A 10479-nucleotide genomic window follows, 5' to 3' on the forward strand; every position below is an offset into this window, starting at 1 on the left:
ATCAGAGTGCCATTTAGATTCCAAGCATCGGAAATCTGCAAAGAAACTTCCTATGCAGTTTTTTAGAAGAAAACTGGTTGACGCTTAGATGGCATTTCGAAGGGGGAGTTTCATCCCTACACATTAGCAGTTGCAGTTGCAGCAGCAACACAGCACAAAATGATAGCAGGAAGCTGATAATTACATTTCAGCTCTTTCATTTCTTGAATAAATGAGGAAAACGAGATCTCCCATTTAAAGGCAAATTGTCCCCTATGGGATTGTACATTGGATGTATACAAATTAAGGTCTGCCAAGAATCTGGCAGTTTCTTCATCTTATGAAAAAACAAAATCTGTACATTTTTACTTCAATTACCACCACCACCCCCAGAGGAAAAAAAAATCACACACAGTCTTTAAGATTTGATTAGTAACTTTCGTTTGAGTAAAAAACAGAAGAAACGTCAAGACATACATCTTCCTGAAAAGAATGTACTGATCTAAGGATGTACAAACATCATATACTGTGCTGAACACTGTCAGAAACAGCGTCACAAAAAAACAGATGGTAAAGAAAGAACATATGGTAAGACTTGATGAAAAAGTCTGAAGGGAAGAAAAGACATAGGAAAGCATACATTAAAAAGCAAAACCACAGCTGTCATGCAGATTATAAAACATAATGTATGATTCTGGAAGCGATTTTCAGAGGTTTGCCTAAACGAAATAGAAGAGAATCAAAATTTTCAGAGGAAGTGCTTTTTAAACACACTAGTCAGCAAATTGTCTCAAACAGAACCCTCATTTGTTCAGCTGTTTAAAGCAAGTTCAGCATTTAGGATAAGGACCATCGAGCAATTGTATTTAAATGCAGGTACAGTAATTCAAAGGAATGCAGATTATTTTTTTCCAGAGAGAAAAGTTCTGAGAGCAATAAGTAAAATTACATGTGCTTAGAACTAAAAGCATAAACAAAATGCGGGATTATAAAAGGACAATATTAGAACCTCTGAATATCAATTGTAATTCACATTTCAGGTGTGAAATACTGTATACATTTTTTTAGCAAAAACCTAAAGTACTTCCTGAGCTCATTTCTCATAAAGTCATGACATTCGTGTTTGTGTTGATGTTGTGTCTGTATCTTAGCAACTGAACTCCACCTTCCATCTTCAGGTGACAGTAATTCTAATTGAAAAAAAAACATTTGATTTGTGTTATGTGGCCACCAGCAAAAGAAAAGCTTGCATAGTGTCTTCACAAACAAAGGAAGAGGAAAAGGTTTGTCCTTCTTTGTTGCATGTACAGTGAGGGTGAGTGAATCTCACACCATGCAAAGAAAAGTAATTTGAACTGTCTGAGGGTTTCAAAGTGTGAGCGAAGCTTAATAATAACGGGATATTCCTCCTTCTTCACAGCTCTGTGTTAATGTTACGCAATGCACCCCTGAGGATCCTGCTGAAATAGATGAAGGTATTCTCTGCCTGCTTACCTTGAATACAAAATCTGAAGCTACAGTACAGCATCCTGAAAACAGCTTCCCCATTCTAATATGGATAGAAATTTTAGTCATACACATGAACACGTTTTGTAGCACGTTACAAATAAAATTGTGGCAAAAATCTTATTGAAATGGCATTCTATTTTAAAAGAAATGTTCTTCTGAGTGTTTAATTAAAATATGACTAATGTTTGCCTTGATGCAGTAGGAGCGAATAAGAGCTAATTATCTTTCATAGCTCTTGTCATTTTTTAGTGACTGATTGTTGATAGGAAAGAGCATAAGACTTTATAATTACAGTCATTTTGATTCAACCATTCCAAAAACTGATCATTGACAATTCCTTACACCAGGAGCTGATTCATTCTACAGCTTGTTTTGCATAAGGAGACCATTTGAAGGACTTGCAATAACAATTCCTTTGCCAAAATTAGCCTTCCTTTCCTTTTTTGTCTTGATCTTAGCATTATGAAGACACAGGGAGCTCAGTTTAGTTTATTCGACATCAAAGTCATCAGCTCAAACTGAAACATCAAACGAAATGAAAGCGATATGCGTGTGTAAATTTAATTGTATACGGTTCAGTGTCTATCGTGTATTTTCTGTGTTCTTGCTACCCCTTATTAATAGTTTTATGGGATAAAACTTGCTTGTGGAAGCTCCAGGGAATATCACGTACAGTACAGTACTGTAGGTAGTACAATTTTCAAATGTAATGTGAAAATCTCCAGGCTAACTCTACTAAATCAGAAAGCACTTTGTTATGCAGTGAAAAACAGCTACAGTAGGAGGAAGTCTTGGCATTCTGTGACAACACAGGTTCTAGTCTACCTGTAAATGCAGACTGCCCATGTTGAGCACAAAGGACGACATATTGTAGCGCTCTCGGGTTCACGTGGGTATGCGCCCTCATCGCTGCTGCCTCAGGTCAGCCCCCCACCGCTGGGGACTCGAACCCGGGCCTCCAGCGTCACTCAACAGGGACCCAGCCAGTTGAGCTAAAGGGAAATTTCCCCTCAGCCCGACGGCCGAGGTCCCTGCTATTCACAGGTGACATCACCGCGCTGGTAAGCCGGCTCATACAACCTGCAATTTCGGCCGTATGCGTTACAATATACTGTAGACTCTTAACCCCACCTCTGACTCCTCCTGTTTGTCAGGGCAAGACTCCATTTTGTCACATCTGGTTGGAGTGACAGCCTGTAACCTCACAAGAAGCTACAGGGCAAGTTAACGCAGGTCATAGCCGTAATACAACCACAATACAATACCTAGAGCGAAGGTCTGGTTCGTTGTCACACAGGTGGGTATATGGCATAGTTGGTATCCTGTACTCTATATGGTAGCATGGTGTCTGCCCAAACGATAATAAACTTCTTGGCTCAGGGTTGATCCTCATCACACCTTCTTTCTGTCTCTTTGCCCAAAGCAGAATCCTGAATGATCACAACATTTCCTCATTTCTTCATAATACCTACATTAACAATGTACAGTATGCCACTGTATTATTTGATAGACCATCTATCCCAGCCATCCTCAGACCACTGTAAGTGGACCAGCTTTTCCTGTCAATCATAATTCATAAAGATCACTGTAACGAGATATTTGGAGCCGATAATAAATGCTGTGACCTGGAGTTCATTGGCTATAATCCGAGCTGTTGCTTTCTCTGACTGTAGCCAGGATCTCTTAAATTTGAAGGGCAAACTTTGTCTTCATCTCACCCAGGCAGAACTGCATCCTGTAATATTGCCAGGTTCAATAATAATTCTTATTTCAAATTAAAGGTTGAATATGAATTGATGGCTCCAGCTTGAAACTTACATTTAACAAGTGTTACGACCCCAAGTGTCTAGGGGTAAAGGGGTGTAACATTTAGGATAATCCTTTTGGAAGCAGGGGGGTTTTGGTGAGGGACTAGGAAGCGTGATAACAAGGGTAAGGAACTAGAGTGGTGCCAAAGGAAAGAAAATAACAAACAAAATGGAGCTGGCTAGGACAGTGAGGGAAAGCTAATCTGACTACAAAAGAAAACCCGAAACACACGGTCTTCGGCATCTTCTTCAACACCCTAGCTAACCTGCACTGACTACCCAAACCATACAAGACAAACGGCACTCACCCGTACTAAACTAGTGTACTAATACAAAATCAACTAAGTGTGTAAGTGTACCCAACAACCTAAACTAACCTTATATACAAAAGTTCACACAAAAACACAAGTGAACCAGGAATACAAATAAGGGAAAACAAGAGTAATCAACAGGAGCAGGGTACAAAAGAACACAAAAGTTGAACATGTAACACTGGGGCAAGGTAATGACAAAACAAGGATGAACACACAAACAAACGAAAATACAAAGAAACTAACAAAAAACCAACAAAACAACAAAGCCGAAGCTATACGAAAATACACACACAAAGCAAAACAAACCAACAAACGAAGCCGAAGCAATAACCAGAAGCGAAGCGAAGCGATAACCAAAACCAAACGGGACCGAAGTCAAACGAAAGGCCTTTTCTTCCTGATAGCTTCCATGTTATATAGTGAATAAAATGAGTTCTGATTGACTGAGGGCTGATTGATGATGACATCATATTGAAACAGTGGTGTGATGGTTGGCCAATGGGGAAGGGAGAACAATCAAGGGTCAGCAGTGTGGACATAACAGAAAAAACACACAGAACACACACTGGGACGTAACACAAGTTATAAATCATGTATCAGTCTTTATCAAGGTGAGGTTGAGAGCTACATGATGCTAATGCAGTAGTGTTCATGCAATCAACATCTAACTCTTTTTATCACACTCACATTGCAAAATCAAATTTAATAATTCCTTTAATTTATATTGCTCTCAACATCCCAAAAGAATCCTGATGTATGCAGTAATTTACATGCACGTGGGACCAACGTCATCCACGACTGAATCAAGTGTCCACATGGGGACAGCAGAAATTAAGCACCAGTGGCAACATTACACAACAGATCAAGTGGAGAAGAGAAAAATTGCTTCTCCCATTCTTCCAACAGCTACTCAAGACGGGCAAAACAGATGCACTAGAAAATTGCTAATGTACTCTCCATCCATAAAAACCTAAACCGAGTAATTTCAGACCAGTAAGTTTAACTTCGAATTATATGTAAGGTCATACAGACACAAATTATAACTAAACTAGAGGATCATTTAGTCACTTTGATAAATGGTTTTGATTGTTTTCTTTTTGGTTTGGAGAACATGTCAAAATCCGATGCCCAGAGAACTTCAGATATACAGTAGATAGCAGAAATGCTCAGTTGACATCCAAGGTAGGGTTAGGGTTATCATTTACACACTACTTAGACAATTTTGAAGCTCAGGGCTGGATTTTGGATCCCAAGACAGGTTGAGAACAAGTGGTTTTTACCTCCTATCTGAAATTTGTTTTTCAGAAACTCCGAGGGGCCTGGAAATCACGGAGCACCGCGCAGCAATTGTTTCTGAAAACTGAGTCGGTCGCATCAAAAGGTGTTACCAAGCATTACTGAATGTCATTCAAATGCAAGTGCTTCTATCAGTGGTCTTCTTTGTTTCCCATTCATTCTTTTTGGTTTTTTGGAACATGTTAAAATCCTATGTCCAGAGAAGATCAGATATAGATAGCGGAAATGCTCTGTTGATATCCCAGGTAGGGTTAGGGTTAGCATTTACACACTACTTAGACAATTTTTAAGCTCAGGGCTGGTTTTTGGGTCCAAAGTCAGGTTTAGGAATAGTGGTTTTTAACTCCTATCTGAAATTTTTTTTTTCAAAAACTCCTGGAAATCGCAGTGCACCGCGCATCAATTGTTTCCGAAAACTGAGTCGGTCGGATCAAAAGTTGTTACCAAGCAATATTGAATGTCATTCAAGTAAAAGGGATTCTATCAGTGGTTTTCTTTGTTTCCCATTCATTCTTTTTGGTGTTTTGGAACATGTCAAAATCCTATGCCCCAAGAAGTTGAGATATAGATAGCGGAAATGCTTAGTTGACACCTCAGGTAGGGTTAGGGTTAGCATTCAAACACTACTTAAGACAATTTTTAAGTTCAGAGCTGGTTTTTGGGGCTCAGGTCAGGTTTCGGATGAGTAGTTTTTTTCTCTTTTCTGAATTTTTTTTCCGGAGCGCTCTGGGACCTGGATGGCGTGGTGCACCAAGTGGTAACTATATCCCAAAATCATTGTCGGTCATATCTAAAGTTGTAACCAAGCTTTATTGAATCTCATTCACTTGCAAGAGCTTCGATCAATGGTCTCGATTGTTTCTCACTCATTCACTTTGGTTTGGAGAACATGTCAAAATCCAGTGCCCAGGGAAGTCCAGATATAGATCGCGGAAATGCTCAGTTGACACCCCAGGAAGGGTTAGCATTCAAATACTACTTCGATAATTTTGAAGGTCTGCGATGGATTTTGGGCCCCAAGTTACTTTTAGAACGAGTAATGTTTTTTTCTGAAACTCTCTGGGGCCTGGATGGTGAGGTGCATAGCGCGCTAATTGTATCCCAAAACTGAATCGGTCGGATGTTTGTTCTATGATTTTGATTGTTTCACATTTATACTTTTAGGTTTGGGGAACATGCCAAAATCCGATGCCCAGAGAAGTTCAGATAAGATCACAGAAATGGTCATTTGACTCCCCAACCTGGGTTAGGGATTTTTTCCTCCTATCTGAATTTTTTTTTCTGAAACTCTCCGGGGCTCTTGCAGAAGTGCCAACTCCTAGTCCACCGACACCACTCAGCAACAATACAAAAGCACTAACCTGGTTGATTTTAGAGGACAACCATGATAGGACCCAGCCTTCCTGAGTTTCTAATGAGATCAGACTACAAGGTGGCAACGTTGCTGCAGATTCTAAGCTTTGTAAGCCATTACACTGCCAGACAAATCATGTCTGATATTGGATTTTCGAAAATTAAAATGGCCACAGCTATTCCTTGGCCATTTAGATAGTATTGTAATGCAACGGGGGCTCAGGCGGGCGCCCTTGCCGCATTAGGTCGGCCCCGCACCGTCGGGACTCCCGCGTCACTCTGCAGCGACCCAGCCCGGTGAGCCAAAGAGAGATCTCCCCACAGCCCAGTGGCTGTAGTCCTGCTATCACAGGGAAGGGCGGTGACGTCACCGCTCTGCTAAGCCGGCTCTTACACAGTGCCTGTCGGCCGTAAGCGTTACAGTATTAAGCATGTCTAATTCTTGTATCGAAACACAGCAGATCATTAGAACTGGAAAGGAGAACAACTACAAACTTTAGCAAATAGGATTATAGAGGGTAGAGAGTTCTCAAATGTCTCAGAACTCTGAGTCCAAAATATATTCCCCCCATAACCCTGCCCCTATCATGGCCTTCGGTAACTGCTTTAAGGAACATAGAGTTGGTGTTCATTATTCTTTCCTGATTGATGTGCTTCCCAAACCAGTGGCAATACAGTATTTCTCAGACTAGGAGGTTTCACCTGACATTAGCTATTAAACTGTTTTTCACAGAATGTTTTAGGGAAACTCCTATCTGCAGTAGGAATAATTTTGAAAGAGCTTGTTAAAAGGAGGCTACATAAGGCAATTTGGTTCAATGGAAATAGTGCAGAAAAATAAAAAATATAAATATTATCTAAAACACTATCAGTTAAGTACTTGTTCTATGATGGAAATTACTTTAATTTAAGGTATGATTGTGTTGCATGTTATGTTCTTCATGCTCCTGGTTTTCAGCAATTGCCATATTAGTTATTAATCCCAGGGTGTTGTTTATACAGTATGTTTACATCAGTTACCAGAGTGCAACAGGGAGACCATTGTGTTGAATAAAGAATTGAACAAAACATTTCCGCACACAATGTTGTAATAGTGTTATTGCCGAGGCTGAACCTGTATTAAGGTTTCTGTTACTATAAGTGAAGTCCTGCTAAAATAATCTGTAATGCTTCTTACACAGTACAGAATGTAAAACAACTGATAATAACAGAAACTAAAATGGTGGTGAAATATAAAGCAGTCAACAGCTTTTTAAATATTGGATTGCCCAGCTGTCCTAATCTGGTTTCCTTCTGTTAGTGTGCCCCTGCCTACAAACCCTTATTTCACCTGTGCAGCACAGTGCCACACGTCAGGAGTTGACAGAGTACATCTGTTAAAAGCTCCGACATTACAAACCCTACTTTTTCACATGATGGCTTTGCTTTCCAGTATTCTGTACAGTCCAACTTACTTAAAATTCAAAGAATGCATTTATGTTGTGGCAGAAGCCCCCCCCAACTTATATAAGGTGGCTGCAGGGGGTCTGAATATGTTAAAAAAACACAAAGAAATACAGTGAAGGAGTCTTTATTGCAGAGATTCTCAGCACAGCCCCCTATTAAGAACACAGGCATTACTAGCACTGTGCACACTCTTTTTATAGCAAACAAGCCCTTAATTAACCTCACATGGAAATGTACAATTCTCACTCATCACCAATTATTCAATTAATTAACTAATCATCACCCAGTGTGTATATTTTCAACAATACAGGACTTTACCAGCCTCCAGAAGCAGGTCATTTCAGCTTGAGTCCTTCATGGTCCAGCCTGCCTCATATATTTTTGAGAAAATTGCTTAAAATTTGTCAATAGGAAATTTCATCCTATTATCATTCTATGCAGCTAGAATAGCTGCAAGCTATAGCTTCAAGCTGTACTGTAAAATACCCTAGTTGAGAAGTGGGCAGATGCTTTGTGTAATTTCACGTTGTACAGGATGAGTTCATAGTCAGAGTATAAACAAGGATAGAGAGTAAATAATCCCAAGACAAAGAGAATGAGGTGAGGTTTCTATTACTAATGCTGAAAATGTAGTCTTATATGTAAAAATCAAATGAAGTGTGGCCTTATCTTGCTTAGCAGCTTTTAAGTACAGTGTGACCCAGTTATTCTCTTATATTCCACTACCACTGGAAACAACATGGGCTCACATTGTCACTGATAAGGTTATTGGGATTGGTTCTCCTCAATGTCAACGAATAGGAAAGCTTCAAAATGTGTATTAAAACGATAAAATTAATGTTCAATAAGCATATACAGTAAGCATACAGTTCATAAAGAATGTCACACTGTGTTGGTTAACCAGTGATTAGGTTTCTAAAGGGAGAATGAGCTTTGGTTCATGAAAAAACTTTCACAATGTCTGCTGTAGTCCTTAAGGAAAACTGAACTGTACGTGTATGTAAAACTGAATAACCAGAGATGTTCCGATGAACACCTGTCTGTTATGACACACATCGCACAGCCAGGCAGGCAATACAATTGCAGAATCTCTGTATTTTCCAGAGGCTGGTGGAGAGGGATGTGTTATGGTGGACAGGAGTCAGAAAAGATGATTTGTGTGGGCAGATGGATGTGGGAATGAGGGTGCTTCCTTTTGGGATACAAACATGTTTCGGGTGGCAGTAGTACAGCACTACCTTGGTATCTCAATGACAGAGCGCCTTTCCAGTGGTGTTTTTAAAGGGATAACCGGATTTTAACAAAGAGATTGTTAAAGAGATTGGATGCCAGATTGATAGAGGGAAAGAGCGCATGGACAGGCCGAGCGTGTTCGAGTAGGACCCCCGGAAAGAGTGCAGTTACTTTTGGGAATGTCGCTGTCTCCCAGGGCAACCGCGGGTTTCTAAGCCACTGAGAGGCAGGGTGGGACACTGTCCTTTCACAAAGCCAGAGGGCTCAGGTCTTCCTCCCTTGCCTTGCATGAGCTGGAACTGGAACAAGAAGAAGGACGGAAAAAGGACAGATCCAGAGCAAAGGCTCAGGAAACCAGAGCATTTCTAGGCTGAAAACAGTTCCATCTGGATGGCACACGGGTTTCACCACAAAGATTCATTTCACTGGGTTTGAAAAAGCAGCTTTGGGATTTGGGAGAGTTTGAAGTTGACCTCTTTGGGTTTCTCATTTTAAATTAGGTGCGAACGAAAAGTTTCGGTGAACAAATAACACAGGAGTAAGCGGGGGGGGGGGGGGGGGGGAGGGAAGAGAAACCATCTTGTCTGCTGTCAGGAGCTACTAATCTTTTGATTCACGCTGCTCTTCCCCCAACTTCAAATGCACATTCTTTTGAAAAGCAATCATTTTCTTCCAAAAAGAAGAAATGTTCGAATGAGTCACTGGTCTAAGGTCACTTGTATAACACAGCAACTGTCAGGTTGAAAACACTGGTGAAAAGGAGGTTTTCATCTATATAAAAGAGTCTTTGGCCCACAGGCTCTAACTCACAAGACGGGCGCAATCAGTGATTATAGAATATTCTAATAGAAACTGTCCAAAACACAGTGCTCGTTTTGAAGCTTAGCAGTAAAGTGCACACATTTCACTACCCAGATGACTCATCAATCCATCACGACATTTCGAAAAGCACAAGATCTATTGTAAAGGATGGCCATATATTTTCTGGTTGAAAAATAGAAAAGACTGGTTCTTTTGAAGGTGCAAAAATTAATGCAATTTATGATACATAACAACACAGCAATTATTGATATGGACAATAATCCCAAACAAATCTGCTATTTAAGTAGAAAAAACTAAAAGTAAAACAAAATGGGATGAGAAGTCTGTCACTCAATCCTAGTAATAAAACATATACTTACTATAAATACTTAGTGGTCTTGCAGAGTGACTGAGGGATTAATTTCTCGATCAGCAAGCGGTCACTGAAAACCACTAATCACTGTGTCCAATAAAAGGTTTTAGAAGACTTTTCCAAGGCATGGATGACATTTACATATAATTTATCTGCTACAAGCTACATCTTTTACCAAGCATTTTCAAACAGCTTCTGTGTTATTGCTCTTTGTGAGTTTAATTTGATGAAAAAAATAAATCCTTCTTAAAATGCAAAGTAGTAAAACTAAAGCTTCTTGCAAATCAGACTCTGCAAGTCTGTTTTTCTGTTCATGGGTTGATATGGCATGGAAAATTAAATAAGAGCTTTTCTCTTTACAAAGTGA

The sequence above is a fragment of the Atractosteus spatula genome, chromosome 4, assembly GCF_055471065.1.
Source record: "Atractosteus spatula isolate fAtrSpa1 chromosome 4, fAtrSpa1.hap1, whole genome shotgun sequence".
NCBI lineage: Eukaryota > Metazoa > Chordata > Actinopteri > Semionotiformes > Lepisosteidae > Atractosteus > Atractosteus spatula.